A 23582-nucleotide genomic window follows, 5' to 3' on the forward strand; every position below is an offset into this window, starting at 1 on the left:
TCCTTTGGAGTATTTCCAAAACCATCTTATTCTTGATAAAACTGATCTTTTGCATCTGCCAGACGCCTAATCCCTCTCTGAATCCCAAGCTGAGATTTGTTAGGCCTGTCATCAGTGCCAGGAGTGACAGGAACACGGTGCAGGGTGTGGATTTAATGATTTTTGACTGCCCAGGGACTTTATTGCTGTAACTCCTACTGCCTTCAGGTTCCTTCCAATCACAGTAAATTGCTACTCATGTGTGTCAGGAGGAAAATATCTTTGAATTTCCTTTAATGAACTACTTCAACTTCGTGCAGAATAACTGAAGTTTCTTTAAGTTATCAAGCAAACAGTGTTACCATGCCAGAGTAGCCTAATGGTTGATGTATCCGGCTTGGAAAGGATCATTAAGGGATGAAATATGTTTCAGTGCCCTCTAAATTATTTTATCTGATGTCTATTGACAGAATTGCTGTAAAATAAACTTTTAAAGTCTGTTGGTGTGATTAAGATGAGACTTAAGGATTAATATTCTGACTGGAAAGGATCTATTGACTGAGAAATTACCTACCTATTTTTCAACACCAACAAATTATTCTTCATGAGATCTTCATGATCTCCTTTATATATAGATTATGAAAATAATACTTTAAATTTCAAGAAGAATAGAGTGATATCTGCTCCTTTTTTGCAGAGATATTTGCCTTTGGATCCCACGTTACCTGTCAACAAAATTGAAGAACCAGTGGAAGTAATGCTTTCTTTAAACACTTTCCTCTGTCCACAACAATGCTGAAGTGCCTTCTAAACTCAGGGATAACTTTTCTCTCTCTCTTTATAAATATATATATATATGTATTTAAAGATCTCTTATATTAGACGTCCCAGGCAATAGAGTGTAACACCAAATTCTTTAGATTATTCCAGTGTGAGACAGGTGAGCTGGCAAAGCTGGTAACTGCACTAACACTAACACCGAAATCCCAGTGTCAGCATCTGAGCTCTTCTCTTCTGGCTCACTTGTCCTCTGGGAAATTTTAGCTGGAGCTGTGAATCTATTAAAATAATGTCTCCACCTCAGAGAACAGTCTGTACATACTCAGTTTAGCCATTGGTTTCCCTGGAAACTTAGCAGAGACACCAGAGCAAAGTGCTTTCTCTGGGAAGTGCAGCTCAGGAGCCGAGATCCCGCTGCCTGCACAGATCTTACCATCTGTAGGGGAGTGCTGGGTTTCCTTTGGAAGCTCAAACTGCTTTTACTGCTTTTATGTGACTCATAACTACACAATACTCTGTGTTTTTAACTTGAAGGTTTCCAGCTGGAGGTGGTTGACTCAAGTAAAAAGAAAAAGTTGCTGGCACACGTGGATTATGCATACCCTGCTGAGCCATAAAAACATCCCTGGCAAAGAACTCATGAGCTACTTGAGGAAGAGGAGCAACCACTGTTTCCACAAAGAGTTCTGTTCTGCCATCATTCCCAATTTGTCCATCTAATTACCATATTCTTGAAACTCCATCTCTTTCTTTCTGAAGCAATTGATACCTACAATTCCCCTTCCCCTAGAACTTTTCACTTTACTATTTTTTTTTATTGTGCTGCTTTGTACAATAGTTACAGCACTACTTTTAGTGTCACCTCATGTAATGACCTTCTGTTATAATTCCTGTTTTCCCTTTCTAGGCTTTGATTCATTAATCTATCCAGATTTAATTTTGATCTTACTTTAGTACAATCAGTTACTGATATCAGGAAAATTCCTGGGTAACAGTGAGATCATAGCAAGAAGATTAGTAAAGCTGATCCAAAATGAATGTACCAGGGCTACTATTCTTCCAATTTTAACATTAAAAAATACCTACAGACTTACATGGGTACTAAAACAAAGACATGTAGACCAGAGATCCTCAAGAAATCTCTGGATGATTAGATTTTTTTTTTTCTGTACATTTGTGAAAAAGGGAATGGTTCCCACTGAAAACCTAGAGTGAAAGTATCATTATTTAATATTAACGCTGACAATAATGAAAAACTCATAGGAAAAACAGATAAAATCAATTGCTTAACCTTCTCCAGGTTTCTACCACAACTGTGGTTATTTCTCTCCTATTTAGAGGTGAAAACAATTTTATCCCCTCTTCAAACTGGTGGAGTATCTGATCAAGCAGCACAAACTCTATACAAATGTGATGGGGCCAGAGTGAAGAGATCTGGCTGGAACCTGATGAGAAATGTAATCCCAGAAAAGCCCTCCATTCTACATAAATTAACACAATTAAGGCTCATTGAACACTTCCCTGGCCCCACTGTCAAAGCAAATAAACAACCACCCAGCAGTGCATGAATGTGTAATCAGATAGAGTCTGGTATTCCCTCAGACAGGAGGTTATGCTTTAGACACAATGTCAAAATCATTATTTTGCCTTAAACTCTTCTGTTTCTTATACGTCTGCCTCCAGCACAGTCATTTGTCTATAACACATTTAAAGGAACACAAGATAAATAGTAGAAAAATAGCTCATAAAGACTAGCACAGCTCTACACAATAGGAATTTAAACACCAAAATAAAATAATCTGTATTTAAAGGCTGGCAGGAACTGTAACTGTGATTCAGTTAGACAGATATTATTAACTTAATGGAATATTAATAGGATATTCCATTTATATCTCCTGTTCTGTCCCAAAGTCTCCTGAGATGTTTTTCAATAAGATTTTAATGATAATAGAAAATGCAGCTACTTCTGGGGTAAACATCTATCAGAAATTAGTAACAAATACATAATTTAAAAGCTGAGTAAGAAGAATTTGCCACCCCTCCTGGCTAAAACCTCCCTTCAAGCAGTTGTAGAGAGGGAGAAGGTACTCCCTGAACCTCCTTTTCTCCACACTGTTTTCTGTTTGTCTTTTCTCGTCTTTTCTCATGTTATTCTTTTCCTCATTCTAACTTAAACACAGAGCAAAAAAGCCCCACAGCCTGTAGCTGTACAGTATAATAGGAAAGCCTTTCTAATCTGCTCACACTTTGCCTTTCAGGTATGATTTCTCTCCCTAATTGACCAGTTTTCCTGAGCCCTCAGAGGTAACGTGGTAGAAAAATATGAAGTGATAGGACAGGGAAGAGGATTTTTCAGATTTTTTTCTGACACATTAAAAGAGATAAAGCATTTCGTTCTCACTTGCATCCCTTTGAGCATCCTTTTAAGCTACATTACTAACAAGCCTTGTTGCTTCTTGTTTAGAAATGCCAGAGAGAGCTCAAATTTCCGAAGGGTTAAATTGACAAGGACTTCAAGGTGGTCTGTTGAACGTAGGACATAAACTTCTTTTTTGCTATTTTAAAGCAGGTAGATTTGAACAGACTAGATGTAGTACATTGCATCACGTTCTTACATTTAGCTGGTAAACACAACGTGTCTTCTAAGGATCTAAACCTCTTCTCATAGCTTTCAGTAAAAATATTTTTATGTCATGTTGGTCTAAATCAGAAAATTTTTGATTTAATTTTTATCTGAAACATTAGGCTTCATTTTCTTGTCCTTCCATCCCTTCCACTTTTTAAAAATATTCAAAGAGTTTTAATGGCTCTAAAGCTCCTAAACCAAGAGAAAGCACAGCCTTGGGTGTTTTTTTTCCAATAGCAGTAACTGTGATTTTTAGCAGCTTTAGTGTGGTTTACTAAAATTGCCAAAGCCTTTTCCTTTTAGACATTCTGCAAGCAGCGAGTGCCACAGTGCTTTGAGAGAAGAGAAGGAAAAACATATGCAAAAATAAAACTGTCAAATAAAACAATTTCCCTCAGACCTCCTACCCCTGCCTTTGGCCTTAAAACATCAAGTGCTCTTTCAGTCCTGGAGAAACCTATCAGAGTGACAATGCTGAAAAATAAAGTCCTGGTTTAGTCTGGTAGAAAATGAGAAAACACAATTTATTCCGTGAAGGTCTTCCCAAAGAATTAGGAGCTACTATCAGTGACATATCAGTTAGTTCTGCCAACAAGGAGTTCAAGATAGTTCTGGTGTGATGGTTTTCTTGTGTAAAAGCTCCTGCATTAAAATCTGTGGACTCTGTGGTTTGTCTCATACACACCACAGTTTTCTTCAGGTTCCTGTTTTCCAGTTGAGCATTTTTAATGAGGTTCTGCACATTTCTGAAGGACATGCCATTTCACAGTAAGAATAAACTGTTACAGCAAGCCATTAGATACATTTAAATTTTCTACTTACTCAGTTTCTTCTCCCTTCCCACTCCTTAAACTAAAAAAAAATTGCAAAATAACAATTTCTGATTAATGGAATCTGCACTGGTAAAACTTTGCCCCCCACACTGCTGCCAGAGCAGTGGATATCTGCCATTTGTGGGACTGCCCTGGGGGATGGACTGTCTTTTCATTACAAACTAGAATACTAGAATACTATAATCATTTCATTCCATACTATTAATGTGCAAGTAATCAGACATCTGCCCTTATACTGATATATTGTGACTGCTGAAGACCACCAAAAAAAGCCCAGAGAAGACACTCGGTCTCCTGAACAAGCTGAATTTTGGTTCATTGCACGATATGTAAATAAGTTGCCCTGTGATTCAGCATAATATAATACACGTCTTTCCCAGATGGAAACCAAAAAAAGCTTTACAAAAGCACAGTCAGTGATATCAAAGTCAAATTTCACTGAAAAATTCTCACTGTTATCTTCCCAAAGTGGCTATTCCATGTCAGATATCAAAGCATACAGTTCACTGTGCTTTATGTAAAATAACATAAGAACGTGGAGTTCATTTGTGTTGAGATTTTTACATTTTTTATGTATATCTGACTTAATAACTCACCAAAAATCTACTCAGAGGCAGAACTTTCTACCCCAGGTTTTCCCCAGAATTCATGATATTATTTGTGAAAAGTTGGTGCAAAAGAATAAAGTTTTATCAAGTTATGAGCAGGTATCAGAAGATATTCTTACCCTAATTATTATTAGTAACATTATGATGGTTATTTTATTGAGACAAATCAAGGATTCTATTGTTCCACATAATTTGGAAACACATAAAAGGAGGCAAACATGGATCCAAAATACTTGGAGTTAAAGCATCAGAACAAATTTCCCTCAAATTCTGGAGCCAGTATGGTCCTGTCTATGTTAAATATATGTCTGCATTTTAGTAGACAAAAGCCTAAGATGTCACTAAAGACAGGTCTTTAGGAGGTCATATTCTCCTTTACTTTTTCATGCTTTATTTGAACAAGTCTGGCATTTTTCTATTTTAAAGGACACTGTTAGCTGTATAATCAGAACTGGACAGTCCTCTTGACTTTTATATAACACTGTATCTTAAAAAATTAAGTTCTATTTATGATGTATTTGCAGAATATTGACTAGCAAGAGGTGATTAGATGAGGGTGTTTCAATTGTCTCAGAGCTGAAGATTCCAAATTGTGAGAATCGGGAATTACAGCTGAATCTGATTCCAGATGTTGGCCTGCCTGCTGTTGCTCTTTAATTAAAACATTTATTACAAAGCTAGCAAAGGGCTATGATGACATATCATCTTAAAGCACGACTCTTTAGTGACCTTAACTTTCCTGGCTATGGGCCAGGTAATTTTAAAAGGGGGGCAAGCATGAATAATGGATACTTGGATAATGAATAAAACAGAATTCTTTTCATACCAGATGCCATTTCTCAGAGTTACCACTGGACTGCTGAGAATTAGTATAATAATAACAATAATTGTCCAGTCCTGCAGAAAAATTAATTTTCATATTATGATTTCCTGCCTCTAGAGTAAATTACCATGTTTAAAAGTGAAACTACCTCCTTCAGGGGGGAGTAGAGTGAAAATCCACAGTCATATAGGATATATAAAAGGCCAGTTACAAACAAAGGGGATGTGTGTTGTTTGCCCACAGGTTTTGTGTCTTTGTAGACGTGACTACTCTGGGTTTCCCTGTTGGGGATGCAAACAACAAAGGAAGCAAAAGAAAATCTAAAATAGGATTTGTTTACAACATTAACAACTTTACTACAGGAAGAAAAAAATCACACGTGTTTTTCTGAATGGCAGGACATCAGACAATCAGCGATGTGAGGAGGGAAAAAGATGTTAATTTTTTCCTCTGGACCCTGAAAAATTGCTCCCCAAGTGCATTCACTTTCCAGAAATAATTTTTTTAAAGTCAAATGCAGTGTTTCCTGTCCCTGTACTTCCCAGAGTTGATGCAGCACTCAGGTCTGAGTGGCATGGAATGAAGTCTGGCTCTTTGCAGTTCTGTGTGACTCAAATAACTCTGTTTGTATTGAACCTGTGGCACAGACCCACCAAGTGCCTTAATCCTGCTTTCAGGGAGATTCCTGCAGGAATCTGAAAATATAACAATGAGCACCAGATCATAACATTGTTCTCCAAAGGAACTAGTGTTTGTTGGTCACTTAATTTTTTTAGTGAAGAACTTCAGAAGACATTAATCAAGAAATTTAATTTTTCAGAGGGTTTAGTATTTTTTGAATTAGACACTTGGAAGCTTTTCAATTTTTTTCTCCCAAGATCATTAGTCATTTTAAAATCACTTGACTACATTGTTCAGAAACTGAGGTCTGCATGTTCAGAAACTGAGGTCTTCGACGAAGGGGTAATGCATAAAACTTATTTCATGTGCACTCAATAATTTAATGTTAGGAAAAATATAACTGTGGAAAGATACATTGACCATTAGTTAAGTGATCAATAACAATCATAACTACATATCCTAACAAAACCTTGCATTCTGAGGTTAACCAAAATTATACCTTCCCAGACCGAATTCAGGAATCAAATCTTAAGGTGATAGCAGCACCTAAAATTGAAAGTTCCAGGAGTTGAAAATGCAGATTTATGTTAGCCTTGAAGGCTCTCTAATATTCAATAACCCTTTGGAAATGCAGATTCATGTGTCATTTGCCCTGGGGTAAATTAAGTGTAAACTACTGAAATTCCCATCAGATGAGAGGCCAGGCTGTGTGACCCTGGTCCAAAGGGCACCGAGTTCAATCCCACCACCAGCTTGTGCTCGATGCCCCAAGCCCATCAGTGCTTGGGAGGCATCTGGACAATGCCCTTAACACCAGGCTTTAGCTTTTGGTCTGCCCTGAATTGGTCAGGCAGTTGCACCAGATGGTCAGGGTCGGTCACCTTCCATTGAAATATTCTCATTTGTAACTTCATTCCTCCAGCCCTTGCCCTGAACTTCAGGGGCTTGAGAGATGTGGGAAAAGACATTACTGTGGAAATCAGTGATTAACAGATTTCTCCTAACCGGGCTGTGTCCCTACACATAACACTGTGTAGGACAGAGAATTCATGTTGGTTCCTGTGGAATGTCATCTACTGAACTGCTAGCCACACCTCTTATGGAACAGAAATATTAATCAGATGAAATGCATTCTGGTATATGAGGCTGGGTGAGATCAAGTCATCTGTCATAGGAAACCATCTATCAAAGGATCCAAACAATAGCTCAAGAGTGCTGTTGGTCATGAAGAGAACCTTGAAGGTGAGCAGATTATTATACACTCAGAGTTTGCAATTTCACTGTCTCCACATGCTAAGTCTGGAAAGTTTCTGTAATTCAGTGGAGATGATGGGGTCAGCTTTTAAAGCTGAGACACAAAGCCTCTTATATCTTCCTGGGATTTCACAATCCATTCCTTTGAACACAGAGTGCATCTTTAAATAGACAAACAAACCCACGAAAAGACTTCACCTTCTATTCAGAAAATACAAAACTAACAGAGACTGATCTCTCCCACATTTAGATATTTTAATGGTGTCAAGGGAAGAGTGTGTGTGTGTTCATCTTTTCTGATGAGGAAGAAATGATAGATGTTAAATAGACACTCCTCTTGCAGGGAGATTTGGACAGAGAATGGCAATGCTGGAATTCACAGCACCGAATTCATATCAGTGAAAACTGACATATAAAACATGGTTAACTCTAATTTAAACCTATTAAACAGAGTCATAAACCAGTGTTATCATTTGGGAAATTGATTCTGAAATGTGCACAGCTTCACAGGAGGTTAAGGACGCTTGGAACTCAACATTCAGAATGTAACAGTCTAAGCTCTCAGGTGTCTGTGAAAACTCCATCTGTGTGTTTCAAAAAGTGACAATTTGCTTAATACTCAAACACTGATGGCACTTTTTGTGCCCAAGATGAGTCCTTTGCATTCCTATTGCATTTTCCGAGTGTCTTCACTGAGACATTACAGGCACGCCCAAGCATTTTGAGTTTGCCCCTTGCCAAAATGACACAGATCCTGCCTGGCAGCATCTCTGTCTTTCTTTTCATGCTTGCAAACAGATTGTCTCTCTTTAATGAGAAAAAACCTCTATTCTTAAGAAGTGAAGGTGAGCTGGGGAGTGATTGTCTCTCTATGCTGCCTTGTTGGAAATCTTTGCTTTCGCAGAAATGCTGTGCTGTGAGTGTGAAATGCACCTGGCTCCACTTTAAATATTGTGTAAGCTTAAAGCACAAAGTAAATGGGTTTTACTGGAAAAAAAAATGGGAAAGATTACAGTTTTGTTTATAAAGTCGGAAACACATTTACATAAGAAACACATAAAACCAAATATTCTGTGCATACTGATATGACAGTCTACTTATAGCTGTGAATTTAGATATTCTGATGTGTCTAGCAGGAAGTTAAAGCTCCTGCTTGGTAGGGATTTACTACCAAATAAAAAGAGCAGGGTTTTTTCAGGGTAGTTTTCAATCTCTGAATTTCCATCCCTGGGTTTTGTTTCATAGCTTTACTTTTATCTTGTGTGTTGCAGAATGTGAATTAAATTTCAGAGCATGCCCCTCATTTTTTCTATTAATAACAAGGACCTTTCTTAATGTGTTCTACTTTTCTGGTTTTGTTGTGCAGTGTCTATCAGAATAATCAATGCAAACTGTAGAATTTATCCATGAGAGAATCTCAGAAGTAGAGAGACCTTAAATCACTTCTTGTATCCTTTATTTAATTTTCATTTCAAAACAAGAAGCTGACTTGTACTTTTACATTGTAATTCGGCATAAGCCTTTTTGTGCAGATCAGTTGGTTTTGCACACCATTCTTGGTAAGATGTCTTGGTTAGCAGAAGCTTATATGTGATTCTATATGTCACTTCATCACGTGCTTTCCCCATTTGCAAGATTTTGTTCAGTCAGAGAGGAGAACTGGGGCCATCTCATCCCAGCACAGACAAATATTCTCTACCAGTGATGTTGCATCTACTGTAAGATGCTCATGTGCTCACCTGAGCTTGGCACACCACACATGAGCCTTCAGGCTGTTGTAAGTGATGTTCATGAGCAGAGGGATGCTGGGATGGGACCAAAACTATATTAGTGCACTCCACGTGGCAGCAGCACAAATTATACCCAGTGTTATTAGTGCAGAAATCTGAAGGCAGTTCAGATGGAATCCATGTTTCCAACAATGCTGTGTGTAGTTAACTCACAAGTTGCTAAACGTAGTGACCAAGTGTTGAGCTTGACATTTTTGTCACCAGATGTTCCTTGAACACATAGTTCAGTGCTTGAACTGTAGAAAACTAAACAGCCATTTTTTAGGGAAACTTGTCAATCTCACTCAAGATCATCCTGATCTCTACTTTTTCAGTGCTTTCTCCTTCGTGGGTGGGACACACTTGCCATGAGCAACTGCTGAGATGCAGATTCAGAGGGTGGCTCGAGTGCCTCCGTCTTGGGGTCTGGTGCCATTTTAAACATCTCTGCGGACAAAAAGCCTGCATGGGGCTGGCTGGTGAGATGCCAGAGGAGCTGTAGGAGAACAAAGATACCCGGATTTCTCCCTCTACATCGTTGTTCAGTGGTGCTCACGTGGAGGTTTTCATGAGGAGCAGCTCAGACACAAAGGAATACGGGGAACCGGCACTGGGAAGATGAAGCTGAGGGACAAATGGACAGAAATACATTGGGACTTCCTGCTGGGATATATTGCTCTGAGGGAAGCAGAGCACAGTTTTTCTGAGGGATTGCACTGATGAACTTGCTGGGGATAAGACATCAAAACTGAATTCACATTATTTTTCTCTCTGTGAATCCTTTCTGTGTGGTAGAGCTGAGGCGAATTTGCATTTTTCATCAGTTTGGTGTCATGCAGGATCGTGGGCATAGCAATGACCTTCAGGCATAATATTCTCTGTCCAGATAATTTCACTAAGATCAAAAACACCGCAGAAGAAAAACCTGGGCAATATAAATTCTGAGTACTGTGTCTTTTTTATTCAAGAACAATTTTATTGTGCCTGTTTTTGAAGCTTCTGAACTGAGGGCACATGGAGGAACAGAACTCTGATAAAGTTATTTTATTGCCTCTACATGGGTCATCCCTGCTCAACTCTTGGATAAATTTTTTCAATATCTGTTATTCAGATCCACATGTTTAAGTTAAGACAACACAGTTGTAAGAAACCCAGAAAGAAGGGTCTCTGTGTCTGTGACTGCTGAGGTTGTGCAGACAAGAAGTTGGATACTTGGTGGAAAACTTGGAGGTGCCTGTCCTAGTCCAAGGTAAAGCTTTCTTTTGTTCTCTTTGTTTATTTATCTTCTAAATAAATTAACTGTAGCCTGAAGAAATTCTTGATGCACAACCAAGAACTGATGTGACCTCTGTGGAGGTCAGATCTTGTTTTGGGGAAACAAGAGCACAAGCAAATGGATAAGCCTCAAAATTATTAATTTGGCTACGGGATCATTTTAGGCTTCATGTTTCTGCAGTGTGAGAACTCCAGTTGTGAAAGCCTGAATTACACAACGATTACAGAATCACAGAATCAACTAGGTTGGAAAAGACCTCTGAGATCATCAAGTCCAACTTTTGAACCATCTGATTTAGGATGACCTGCCTGAGTAGGGATGCTGAAATAGATGACCCCCTGTGGTCCCCTCCAACCCTACCCATTCTGTCACCCTATGTGATTCTGTAACATAAAATTAGGGGGGGAAAAAAGTGAAAAATGTAAATATTTTACAAACTCAGTTCCAGATTAATTGTTTTCCTTCACTCCCCCACAACCCATTACATTTAAAAACCGTATCTTTTAAAACATTTTAGACAGGAAATAAAATGTGTAGCAAACACCTCCTCATATCATTACTTAAAACCTCTTCCTGATAAACAACATTTGTGTTGCCATATTGTAATATCAAAATAGCTTTATAGGAACACTGTCAGCGTCAGAACTGGTTTTTATCATTTACATAATTTAGTTGCATCTCATACAGAAAATCCTTTGGTTTTTTATTTTAAGTACACTCTTACTCTGTGTTTGTCCTCTATGATGTTTGGGGTTTTTTTTTTTCCTTTAAGGGTTTCATGGTATTTTAAATGCAAGCTTTTCATTGAAATCTTTCTAGTGGCTTCTTCAGAAGAGTGAGGCAAATTGTGCATTAGGCTGATCAGAGCTTCTTTGCATTCAGTGGAAGTTCTTACTATTTTAAAGTCAAGGTTACTATTTCAAGTGCAGTTTTATTGCTGACTACAATTGACCACAATGGGATTTTAGTCAAGACCTGAAAGAAACCTCGGGCACAGAGACTTTAGTAAATCATTATAATCCTACTAAAACTAGAATTTTTACATTAGTTACCCTTGGCATCTGGCTTTTTCATACTGCAGATGACTTGGCAGAGGAAAAATCTCCTTATGGACATGCAAATACTAAAATTTTCTATTTCTCAGAAGCTCCATAAAATAAAGCAGAAAACTGCCCTGTGTACCACCAAAGAGGGAACATGGGATTGAGAAAGATCCCCTTGGTTATTAAATACAATCCTTTCCTATCACACTTAATTAACTGTGCCCCTAAAGACCTCGTAGTCAAAGCACAGGAGAAGAGAAAAGAATTGGGAGATGAGAAAGATGGACAGCATGAATATAGACCAAGAGGATGCTCGTGTGGATATCTGACTTTATGTCAGCACAGTCAGGGTACCAGGAAACCCTATTTATTGTAGTTACCACAGCAAAATGTGTCTCATGCTCCAGCGGCAGGAGGTGGGATCTATTTTGCCTTTATGTGACTGGGCTGACTATTCCATCACTGTTAACACTGATTTTTATGTTCTTTTGAACTCTTAGGTATTGGCAGCTGATAAAATGTTGTGGTGGGCCCAGTTATCTGACTGGGGACACTTTATTGCACAGTGCAAAGGTTCAAACCAAACGAGGCCAACCAGATTCTGAGTATATTAGAAATAAAACCACCACCAAAAAAATCCCATGTGTGTCATTATAAAATCATCTGTCGAGCTGCCTCATTCAACTTTTAATAGGTGGAACAGAGCTTAGCAATTAATGTCACTATCTGTTATTTTCTTTGGAAATGATGTGTTTTTTCCTTCAAATAGTCCCTGCTTTGCACTAATCCACTTCAGTAATACCTAAATCCCTTTCCATTGAGATAAAGTTCAGTTCAATTCCTTTGAGTGTGAAGAAATGTCATGAGTGTGTCCTGCATCTTGTAAGAAGAGAAGAGCATAAGAAGAAGCTTTCATCATGAGTTCACTTAAAGCCAGACCCATGCATGTAAACGAAACAGGTATCCTTTATTAAAAAGGCATGAGAAGCTCTGACAAGGATAATATTCACCCCACTAAAATTAGTTGTCTGAAGTGTAGCCCAGTTTCTTTCTCTAAGCTGCCTCTAATCTCTTTATGCATCTCCAAATGCGAAGCTACTCTTTTTGTCCTCTTCCTGACAAAATAAATAAAAACTTTGTCATTCTGTTCAATAATTTGAATGTGATTTTTGTTCATGGTATGCATTGCTATGTGGAGAAAGGGTAGAGCTGTCATCATGTACAAAGGTATAGAGTGCACTGCACTCCATGAAAATGTTTCAAACTCAACATTTGCAGTTTTAAGATTTGAAAATAGCTCCTTACTATTTTGGCCCCTTCACCCTTCAAAAAGGATGTGTGTTCCAATGATTCTGTCTCCTGAAGTGCCAGATTTTCATTTGGATAAGTGAGTTTTCACGAACATACATGGTTTAAGACACAGACAATTGCCTCTATATTGGCTTATTCAAGATCTGTCAAGATCAAGCTCCTGATTAAATGGAATGCAAGTCTACAAATGGATAATTTTAACTCATGATGATTAAACTCGAGAATATAATCAGAGCATGTTCTGTGCCTATTTCATCTCAGTACATGGTGGAAACTGAATTGAATGGCAGTTAAAATTTCGGAGAAAGTGGAAATAACACAGCAAATCAGAAGGAACAATCAAAGGCAAAGTGAGGATTTAATCTATTTCTGAACCAAAATAGGAATAAGTATTATCTCCAGCATGTATTGAAATTCCATCTATGTTAGATGTTCATCTGGTTGCCAGAGGAGTGTTCTATTTCTCATTTTAAAACCAGCAGATTGTGACAATGTTCTTGTACTTGAAAGACACTGCGCTGTAACATGTTCTGCATACAATGGCTCAGACCTCAGATGATTTTAGAAACTGAAACTACAGCAGAATTCATGTCAGCTTTCTGCCTAAGTGTCTCACAGGGCCTGCCTATTTCAGACAATCCCTCTCTCTGTGACATAGGATAATTGGCAATCAGCTCATTTTGAAATCTCTCACGGTTATGAATGTAAGGAGTTAAATGGTGAGATAATTTCTACATCTCTGCTTCAATCCAGCTGTTCTTATAATATGGTTACTCATATTTTTGGCCAAGGAACAGAATGAATTTGGCTTTTGAAAGCTATGATGTATGGTTACAACGAGGTGTATTCTCTCAGCACCCTCTCAGGACGGTCCCTTTCTTACTGACTTTCTGTATAAATTCCCTTGACTTTTTAATAAGGATAATGCACTGAAAGCCTCTGGCAGACATTTGTTAGTATTCCATTCAGATCAGGAAGGTCCATGATGATTATCTAAGCTCACATTGTGTGTAGCACTGATTTTTTTTTTTTTGCACACAATTATTCTGGTGCTAAGGTTATATATAGAAATACTTGCAAAAGTAAGTAAACTATGAGTAGGTATTGAACATACCAGTTTCAGAACGACATTAATAAATTCATCTGTATTGGTACTGTACCTCTGCAGGACCATTATCTGTTACAGACCTGGAAAATTGTGCATATAGAAACATGTTAAAGCTTTTCCATGTCCAGGGAAATCACTAGTTGAGGAAGAAGTTTGAAGGTGGTGAGTGTGATAGGGATGCACTCAACACACAGCTCTGGAAGTGGGCAGTGTCAGGCAGGCCTTGAATTTCTGCTCATTCCCTGTCACGTGGTGATTCACAGAATCACAGAATGGTTGGGCTTGGAAGGGACCTCTGGAGATCAACCAGTCCAACTCCCCTGCCCAGGCAGGATCACCCAGGGCAGGTGACACAGGAATGCACCCAGGTGGGTTTGGAATATCTCAGAGAGGGAGGCTCCATGCCCTCCCTCCCTGGGCAGCTGTTCCAGTGCTCTGCAACTCTCAGTGTAAAGATGTTCCTCCTCATGCTGAGGTGAAAGTTCTTGTGTTTTAGTTTATGGCCACTGCACTATGTCCTGTCACTGGGCACCACCAAAAAGAGTCTGGCACCATCCTCTTGGCACCCACCTTCAAGATATTTATATGCTTTAATGAGATCCCTTCTTCTCCAGACCAAACAAGCCCAGTTCCTGCAGTCTCTCTTCATCAGAGAGATTTTCCAGTCCCTTAAACATCTTTGTGGCCTCCACTTGTCTGAGGAGCCCAGAACTGGATTATATGACCTGAACCTCTCACGTGCTGTCCAGTCCCAGGGAATTGCAGAAACATAAAATCACACAACCACAGCATGGTTTGGGTTGGAGGGGCCCTTAAAGACCATCTCATTCCAGTCCCACTGGCATTCCCAGGGACACCTTCCACTAGACCAGGTTGCTCCAAGTGCCTTACTCTGCTGTCCAGGCTGGTCTGATCTGCTGCTCTGAAAGTGGGAGATGGGAACAGAGGGCATGGCTTGAAGCAGTCAAGGCACTGCACTGTGAAGACACAGCAAGTAGGTCAATAAACTCCTCCTCACATGTATTTCTCCCACTCTCCAAGCATGGGAGCAGCACCAGCTGTAACCCAGCTAAATTACAGGTGTTCAGTGGCATGATTATACACAAAACCACTTTCCACTTTAGGCTTCCTTAACATTTTTATTGTTACTTAAGTTTCATGTATTATAAATAAATAAATAAATAAATAAATAAATAAATAAATAAATAAATAAATAAATAAATAAATAAATAAATAAATAGAAAAAATACTGTGGAGTAAAGCCTGAAGTACAAATGGAAGAAATGCCTCCAGATGTAGTTTGGGGTTTATCAAAGCTTCTCTGCCCATTTTCCTGTAAGTCCTGCTCTACTACCCTACAGCTCCTAAAATTTAAGAAATCTCATAATACGTATTCATCTTGAAGACTCACTTAAGTAGAACACATATTTAGCAAAAGAACTATGGAATTTGGTCAAATATATATAAACATATATAAATTTTATAGTAATTAAAAAGATTTCTCTGTCATATGATAGCTTTCTTGTGATAGCCAGCCTGTGCCAGAGTGATTGTACTCTAGGAGTCCCCTTCCTGCCATCCCATTCTTCCATTTTCTTTGTTATTCAAGCAAACCCAAACTGTTCTGTGGATGCTTCTTTGCTTGTAGCTGTTCTTGCTCAGCTGGCTCAGTGCATTTGTTAGACAGTTCCTTGCTTACTGAATTTTAAACCTCATACATTGAATATTTTCCCTCACACAGCTGTGGTGTCATCTGCTGATTGATGATATGTAGTGATCAGCTTTGGAGAGCAACAGTGTGGAGTCTGCAAACGATCGTGGGATGGTTTGGAATAGCACATTATCCTGGAGAACCTTTCCATCTTAGGAGCCAATATACTTGGGAATTCGTTATCCTGTTGCAGTTAGTGGAGGGGGATAATCAATTGCCTTGTTCGGATACAGGGTGGAAAAAAAAAATTAATTTTTAAAAATCCATTTTGCAGGGATGCACTTCCCTTAATTTTAGACTTCATAAATTTTGCTATGTAGAAAAATATTTAATTCTGTGATGATTTGTTCCATCCAGCCTAGACGGTTGCTTTCAAATGACTGAATTTCACTGATTTTAAGAGGGAGCCTGTATTTGTGTGGCTTATTCTAGATGCCTTTTTGACACAGTTAGACATAGAATAAGTTAGAATCCAGGCCTTTCAGGTAATTTTTTTGGTACAGAGTACCATTCCAGATATATTCTCATTTAACCTCAAGTCTTTAGAATCATTACAGGACTCTCTCACTGGGAGAAATGATTCAGTCAACACAGAAAGGTCAGTCTAGATGATCATGATAGCACATTTACCTTCTTTATCTTTAAATTTTATGAAGATTTAGAATTACTTGCCCTTTGTCTCACAGCAACCGTTGAGTCACTGACTAATTACAAGTCATCATAGTAAAGAGAATTTATGGACTTTATCGTCAAAGTTATTTTATGTACATTAAGAGTTTATATATTCTACAATGAGGATCCTGCGTGGTATGAGAACACAAAGTACAGATGACAGCATCTGAAGAGTATGAAATTTCCAGCCTTTTGTTTCTGTATGTCAGCACTCATTTTGAGTCAGGTTTGTAAATCAAATATATTCCCGTGTTGACTCTTACTCTACTGCTCCATTTAATACTGTTTCCATCATTTCATATAGTACTGTGCTATTTATCCTCCTTCCTTTCCTCCCAAAGAAGGAAAATTGTGCTTTGGAATCTCTGAAAACACACACATTTCAAAAATATGTTAGACTCACTGGAAAGAGAATGGGGGAAGAGAAAGTAAGAAATTAAGAAAACACTGTAGAATAAATGTTCAGATCGAGGTGCTGACCTGTTTCTTGGCATTTGACAACAAGCTTTCTTTTGAAGAAAACAGTGCTTTTTGTTGTTAATGTGCATCTAGATAATGATCTTAGAACCGTTTATAAGTTCTATATTCATAAAAATCCTGATACATAACACAAAACCTTTTAATAAGTGGATACATCCACCTTAGACAGAGCTTTCCTGGAGGGTGATGGGAGGGAATTCTTCCCTCTTACTACTGGTGAGGTACAGCTGCATTGCTGTGTGCACTGCTGGGCTTCCCAGTAAAAAAGAAACATGGACATACTGGAGTGAGCCCAGACAATTTCCTCAGAGGTGATTAAAGGATGGTTACTCCCACCACACAGGAAAATCCACCAAAAAAAAGCCCAGATCACAGGAGAGGAATCTGAAAGACTGAAGCATCGCTTTCAGGTTTGCTTCTAACAATGAGTAACTTCTGTGTTTGCAGTGTTTCCAAACAAACTCACTCACTTTACTCTATCAGTTACATAGCTGCAACTGCATTTGGAATGAAAAAACACTTTTTTGTACCTAATATACCAGTCCTTTGCAAGTTTACCTGCTGTAAGGAAGGGAGGCAGCTCTGCTGAGTAGCTGAAGGCATGGCCAGCAGGCATCACTGTTTAAATAATTGTAGCCTTAAGCCTCGTTTTGCATCAGCTGAGCTGAGTTTTCTTCAGCCTTCTCCAGGTTCAGAGAACTTAAAACAGTGGTGTGCAGAGATTTTTTGCAAGGTGATCTGTTTTTTTATAACATTGTGTGAACGCTGGGGAGGACAGAAGTTACAGCTCTGCAAACTCGCTCCATAAAGACCAGATGTTGGATCTATGGCTTGTATTGCACACTTAAAACCAGTTTGGTTTTCTTCCCCTGGGTAAAAATGAAACAGCAACAAATTTGACCGTGGAAGTGATGTAGAAATTTTCTCTGCTGATAGCAGTTTACCAACTGCAAAAATGAGCACAATCAAGAGAATCAGTGATGAGGGTCACTGATGCAGAGGAGTGGGGAAATTCCAAAGTATCAATTTGCAAAGGTGTTTGTCCTTATTTTCATCTAAGTTTAACCTCACCTGGTGGATGTAATTTAGTTAATGGATCAACATGGAAATACTACATTTGTAGGATCCCTCTCTGTAGAACTTTCCATTGCTCCATTTCCAGGTCTATAACTCCAAGTCATGCCGATGTCTCACACAGACCCTGCTGTTTTCCTGCCTGCATTTGGCCATTTGCTTCCTTCTTCTTAACACCTTTTTCAATTTTACTTCATGGTTTTTGATGTAAGGAGAGGTGCTATTCAATATGTGACCACTCTATAAAATTACACAGTGCCTTAATGATTTTTTTTCCAATAACCCCTTAATGTTTTGCTTTTTGTCTTACCACTGCATATTAATATTTTCTTGGATTTATATCAAATGATTCTAAGATATCTCCATTGGGTATTAATTACTCAAATTTGCATATTTTGGGCTGGTTTGTTTTTTTTTTCCCCGCCACAATGTTTTTAATTTATCAACATCCTGTTTCATTTTTCATTTTCCTGTCACACAAGCCCATGGCCTCTTTCTGCCATTCTTACTGTCAAATCTCCCTTTCCTCCTTTGGCTGAGTTGGAATCATCAGTAACACTTCTTGTTCACTATCTGTATCATTTCTAGATTACCTGTGAACATGTTCAAAGACACAGGTTTTAGCACAGATCCTTTAGGATTATGTTGGTAACTTCCCTTCACTGTAAAAACTGTAATTATTTCCTAGCTTTTCCCTTATTCTTTAATCAGAAGTTAATCCACAGGACAACTTTTCTTTTTATCCCATGACAACGTAGTTTCTTTTTAAGAGAAGTGTTCTCAAAAGCTCTTTGAAAATCCAAGTTCAGAATTTATATATGAGTTTAAGAAGTGTACTCTTAAAGGACATTTTTTATGTCTGGAAAAGTGAGTTTCATGTCTTTTTTGTGTGTGTGTGTGTCTGTGATTACTTCTTTATGCTTTGTTTGACATTTTGATAATATTTCTACGAAACGTCATGAAAATTATAATGTCTGAGGAATAAAATTGCATTAATATTCTATGCAATATGGTGAAATAATTCATAATGTATTTCAAGATAATTTCAGGGGGACCATTTTTGTGATCTTAATCTTATATTTTATTAAAGTTATGGTTGTAATACTGTCTTTAATCTTTGTGTAATATTCCATCAATCTTTAAGAAGACATTTCCTGAGTGTTTCATGATCTATTTCATAATTATTTTTAAGTTTGTTTTTTTTTTTACTCTATGGAAGTTCACTTCTATGTTTGGAAATATACTCAAGTGATACCTCTTATTTGAGGCATTCATAAAAACATAAGTGATCATATTTCAGTATAAATACAAATATTTAATTTAAATTACTCCTCTCTCTCGTTCTATCTTGATCATAGAACCACAGAATGTTTGGGATTTGAGGGGATCTTGAAGACCATCTCATTCCAACCACACCTTCCACTATTCCAGGTTGCTCCAAGCCCCTTCCAACCTGGCCTTGGACTCTTCCAGGGATGGGGCAGCCACAGCTTCTCTGGGCAACCTGTGCCAGGGCCTCCCCACTCTCTGATTAAAGACTTTCTTCCTAAAATCTAATCTAAATCTCTTATCTTTTACTTTAAAATCACTCCCCTTGTCTTACCACTCTCTGCCCCAGTAAAAATTCCGTCTCCCTCTTTTTTACCCTTCTGCAGGATGAAGGTTAAACTCAAGAACCTGAGTATGATTTCTAAGCTTGCTCACCTGCTTGTGTTGCTGGCCTGTGCTGTGTCCAGGGAGGAAGAGTAGACACCTCCTGGATAGATTTCCAGAAGACAAACCACGTCCTTCCCTCAGCTGAATTCTCAGCAGCTTTGTTGCCAGAGGCTGCCTGGAGATGTTGTGCTTCAGATGTGAAAGATTATCAAGTAAATCAAGGAATAAAAATGTGAACATTTTTTCTCCATCCATTTTGAAATGCTGCTTTTATAGCTGTTTTGTTGTTTGGTGTTTGGTTTTTTTTTCCACTGGGAATTGTGCAGAAAGAAGCTGAGAAGATGCTTTACATACTGCAGGTTAAATTGGCCTTCTGGGGCAATGGCAGCTGGGACTTGCAGGAGAAAAGTAAAGCTTTCTAGACCTTTCTTATGGTGGCAGAGCAAATCCCTGATCAGTGGGACCAAAGAACAACTTTGTTTTTTTAGGAATCTGGAGAGGTGACTAAAAGTTACTTGGCTGCCGGTTACCAAAATGGTCCCTTTATGAGATCCTACCAGGATATAGCTCACCTATTTGATGATCTTGCAAGTCTTTTCCAACCCTAATGACTCTATGGCTGTATGCTGGAAAAGCAGCCAAGGAATTTTATTGTACTTCATCTTTCCTGTAGAAAAAAATGTGTGAAATAAATGCTGTCAGCAGCAGAGGGGTTAGTGGCGTTCTTCAGGTTCCTTCCTCATTTGTGCTCTGATGTATTTCTGCGCTTTCACATGTGTTCAAGCTTTCACTCTGAAATATTTCCCCCAAAGAGTCTGCCTGCTGCTAAAAGGCTACGCTTTGTATTGGATGAAACGTTACATAAATGACCTGAAAATACGTACGTTGAATGGTGTGATAAAATGCTATAAAATACACCCCACACAGGGATAGGATGCAGCAGTTGGAAATGTACCTTATCACATGCAAAGATAAAATGCTGTGGATGACATCTCACACAGCTCTGTGATATGGTGCTCTGAACAGCATTTAAAACAGAAATTCTATGAAGCCTGTTTCCTCAAGCAAAACACTGATCAAATGACAAGGGAAATTAATTTGGATGGTGTGTAGATTTTGTAGTCATTGGTAAAAGTTTTTCTGGTTAAGTTTTCATCACTAGAATTTGCAGTGACAGTGGGGGACTGGGCAGTAGCATCATAGAATCATAGAATGGTTTGGGTTGGAAGGGACCTGAAAGAACATCTCATTCCAGTCTCCTGCCATGGGCAGGGACATCTTCCACTATCCCAGGTTGCTCCAAGCCCCATCTAACCTGACCTTGAACACTTCCAGGGATGGAGCAGCCACAGCTTCTCTGAGAAAACTATGCCAGGGCCTCACCACCCTCACAGGGAAGAATTTCTTATTTAGTACATGAAACTGGAAGTTAGATGTGTGTGCAATGGAGCAGACTAGCAGAAGGGCTCCTGAGGGGCTCCTGAACTGGTTATTCCCAAAGCAGTAACAGCTTTTGCAGCTGAGACACCCAGAATGTTCATTTTGAGCGTGTGGGGCAGAATGGGTGTAGTGGGTTTGCACAGCAAGGTTTTGGTAGCAGGGGGGGCTACAGGGGTGGCTTCTGGGAGGACCTTCTGGAAACTTCTCCCATGTCCATGGAGCCAATTCCAACCAGCTCCAGGATGGACCCACTGCTGGGCAAGACAGAGCCTTTCAGAGGTGGTGGTGGCACCTCTGGGATAACGTGTGTAAGGGGACAAAACAAGGCAACAGCAACTGCAGCTGGGGAGAGGAGTGAGAACATGGGAGAGGAACTGCCCTGCAGAGCCCAGGTGGGAGCAGCAGGAGGGGCAGGAGGTGCTCCAGGAATGGGGGCTGAGGTTCCCCTGAAGCCCGAGGTGCAGCTCATGGTGAGGCAGCCGTGCCCCTGCACCCAGGGAGGCCCAGGGGGAACAGAGATCCATCTGTAACCCTGTTTGTTTTTTTTTTCTGTCCACACACTTTTACGTGTAGCCCTTTGCATTGTACCAAGGTGTTACCAGTAACTACAGGATAGTCCTAAAACTTCTAAATATTAGGTGTATTTTAGTCTCTTTCAGTTCCACTGAGTGCCACACTTTTTGAGAGAGAAAAAGGGACTATCATGTTTTTCTAGGTTTACTTGGTATAAAGTAGATTTTTAGCTGAAACCACTGGAGCTAAGCTCTGGTCCCATCAACTTTGAGAACCACAGTTTCCATACATACCCATATGGATGAAAATCTAATGAAAAAATAAAAATTCCATTTTTTCTCTTTCACCAGGACTCCAACAGAACATGATTTCTGGAGGCAATGAAGTTGTTGTCATTAACAACCTTTTGTATCACATTTACCACTCCGAGAAAACACCTCAGGAACTCTAGGAGACTTTAGGTGATGTTTGTGCAATGTTATGATGATGATGATTTGAGCCCTTGAATGATTTGCCCACTGACATGTAGAGGGAGACTCATCTGTCTGATTGAATGGAGGAATCTACTTCAGGGTGACCTGCTGAGCTCTCTAACCCCCTCTGAGGGTACTACCAGCATACGCTGTGTGTAGTAATCACCCAACCCACATTCTGCTCCCACACATGGATTTCTGTATTCAGGCATTTCAAACTGCAAGATGAATCCTGCTACTAAATTTTATGAAGCTGTCATGCAGCTCAGTTGCCTAAACAGATGTTTAATTCCAATTAAGTTATCTTGTGTCTGTCTAAGTGTAGCTGGCAAATATGACACTGGCTTTTTTAAGGGTTTCTATCAGCAAAAGGCTTAAGTTCCTAAAGTTAAAAGAGAAGTCTCAGGGTTAAGTTCCACTGCCCACTTAATGGATGGTAGGGTCACTGAAGGCTTTGTAGGAAAGATCTGTAGGGAATCTGAGGTTTCCAAGTGGAGCCTACTGGAGTGAGCTCACATGATTCTCCTCTCTCTCTGGTGTGGGAGTTGGACATCAGACAGGACACTTCAGGGTGTAAAAATTTAAATTTAAATTACTGATCGCTGAACCACTGTGGCACTTTTCTTCCTACAGGTAGGTTCAATTTTTAACAATTGGGTAGGCTTCCAAATCCTGATTTCTGACATTTCATCTCGATCCTGAGAGAACAAGGTACTGAGAGCGTGTGTAGGGCAACAGGAAATATACTCCAGGTAATATTAATAATGGCTGCATGAGCTGTGTTACTGCACAGCTGGCCAAGGCTGCTCCCACTACACTGTACAGGTGAGACAAAAGGTGTTTAATCTGCCAAGGTCATCCAGAAAATATGTGGCAGAGTAGGGAATTTCAGTGAGTTGCCACAAATCCAGACCCTCCTCTGTTTTCCTTCAATCCAAATGATACCAACAAAGCTTGGGAGCACTAACAGTTGTGCACTGCCTTATAGAAATTTATCTTAATTTTTTCATTATTACCCCATGGAGGAGAGATGATTTATCTGCATGGCAGCAATCTGCATGCTGCTTCCATAGGGTATCCCGTTTCCTGCTAATCAATACTAATTTAATACTAATTTCTGAGGAAAGAATTAACATCTGTAAGAACACTTGTAAAGATATACCGGTGGATGAATTAGAAGCACAAGCCATCCAGAGTACATACACCAAGCTAAGTATTGTAATTATTATTTCAATTTTTGAAGTAGTTACAGTTAAAATCTACCTCTAGCTGTTGCTTTTTGAATGAATCAATCATTTCTTGAAGTAGAATAGGAAAAATACATGGTTTCGTCTTCCCCCTAAGTTACTCACAACAGACATGGGTGAAAATCAAAAAAAAAAAAAAAATCCACACCTCCTCAGATCTAGACAGGAATTTATAAAACATGAATGTGCCATCCTGTGTGAGGCTAAGAAAGAGGTGTGTTTAATCTTGGAACTGATTATTTAAGTCAGGATCTGCCTTATTTGCTTGCCACACTGAATCAAAAA

This window comes from Myiozetetes cayanensis, unplaced genomic scaffold (genome assembly GCF_022539395.1).
Source record: "Myiozetetes cayanensis isolate MyiCay16 unplaced genomic scaffold, myiCay2020 scf7, whole genome shotgun sequence".
NCBI classification, from domain to species: domain Eukaryota; kingdom Metazoa; phylum Chordata; class Aves; order Passeriformes; family Tyrannidae; genus Myiozetetes; species Myiozetetes cayanensis.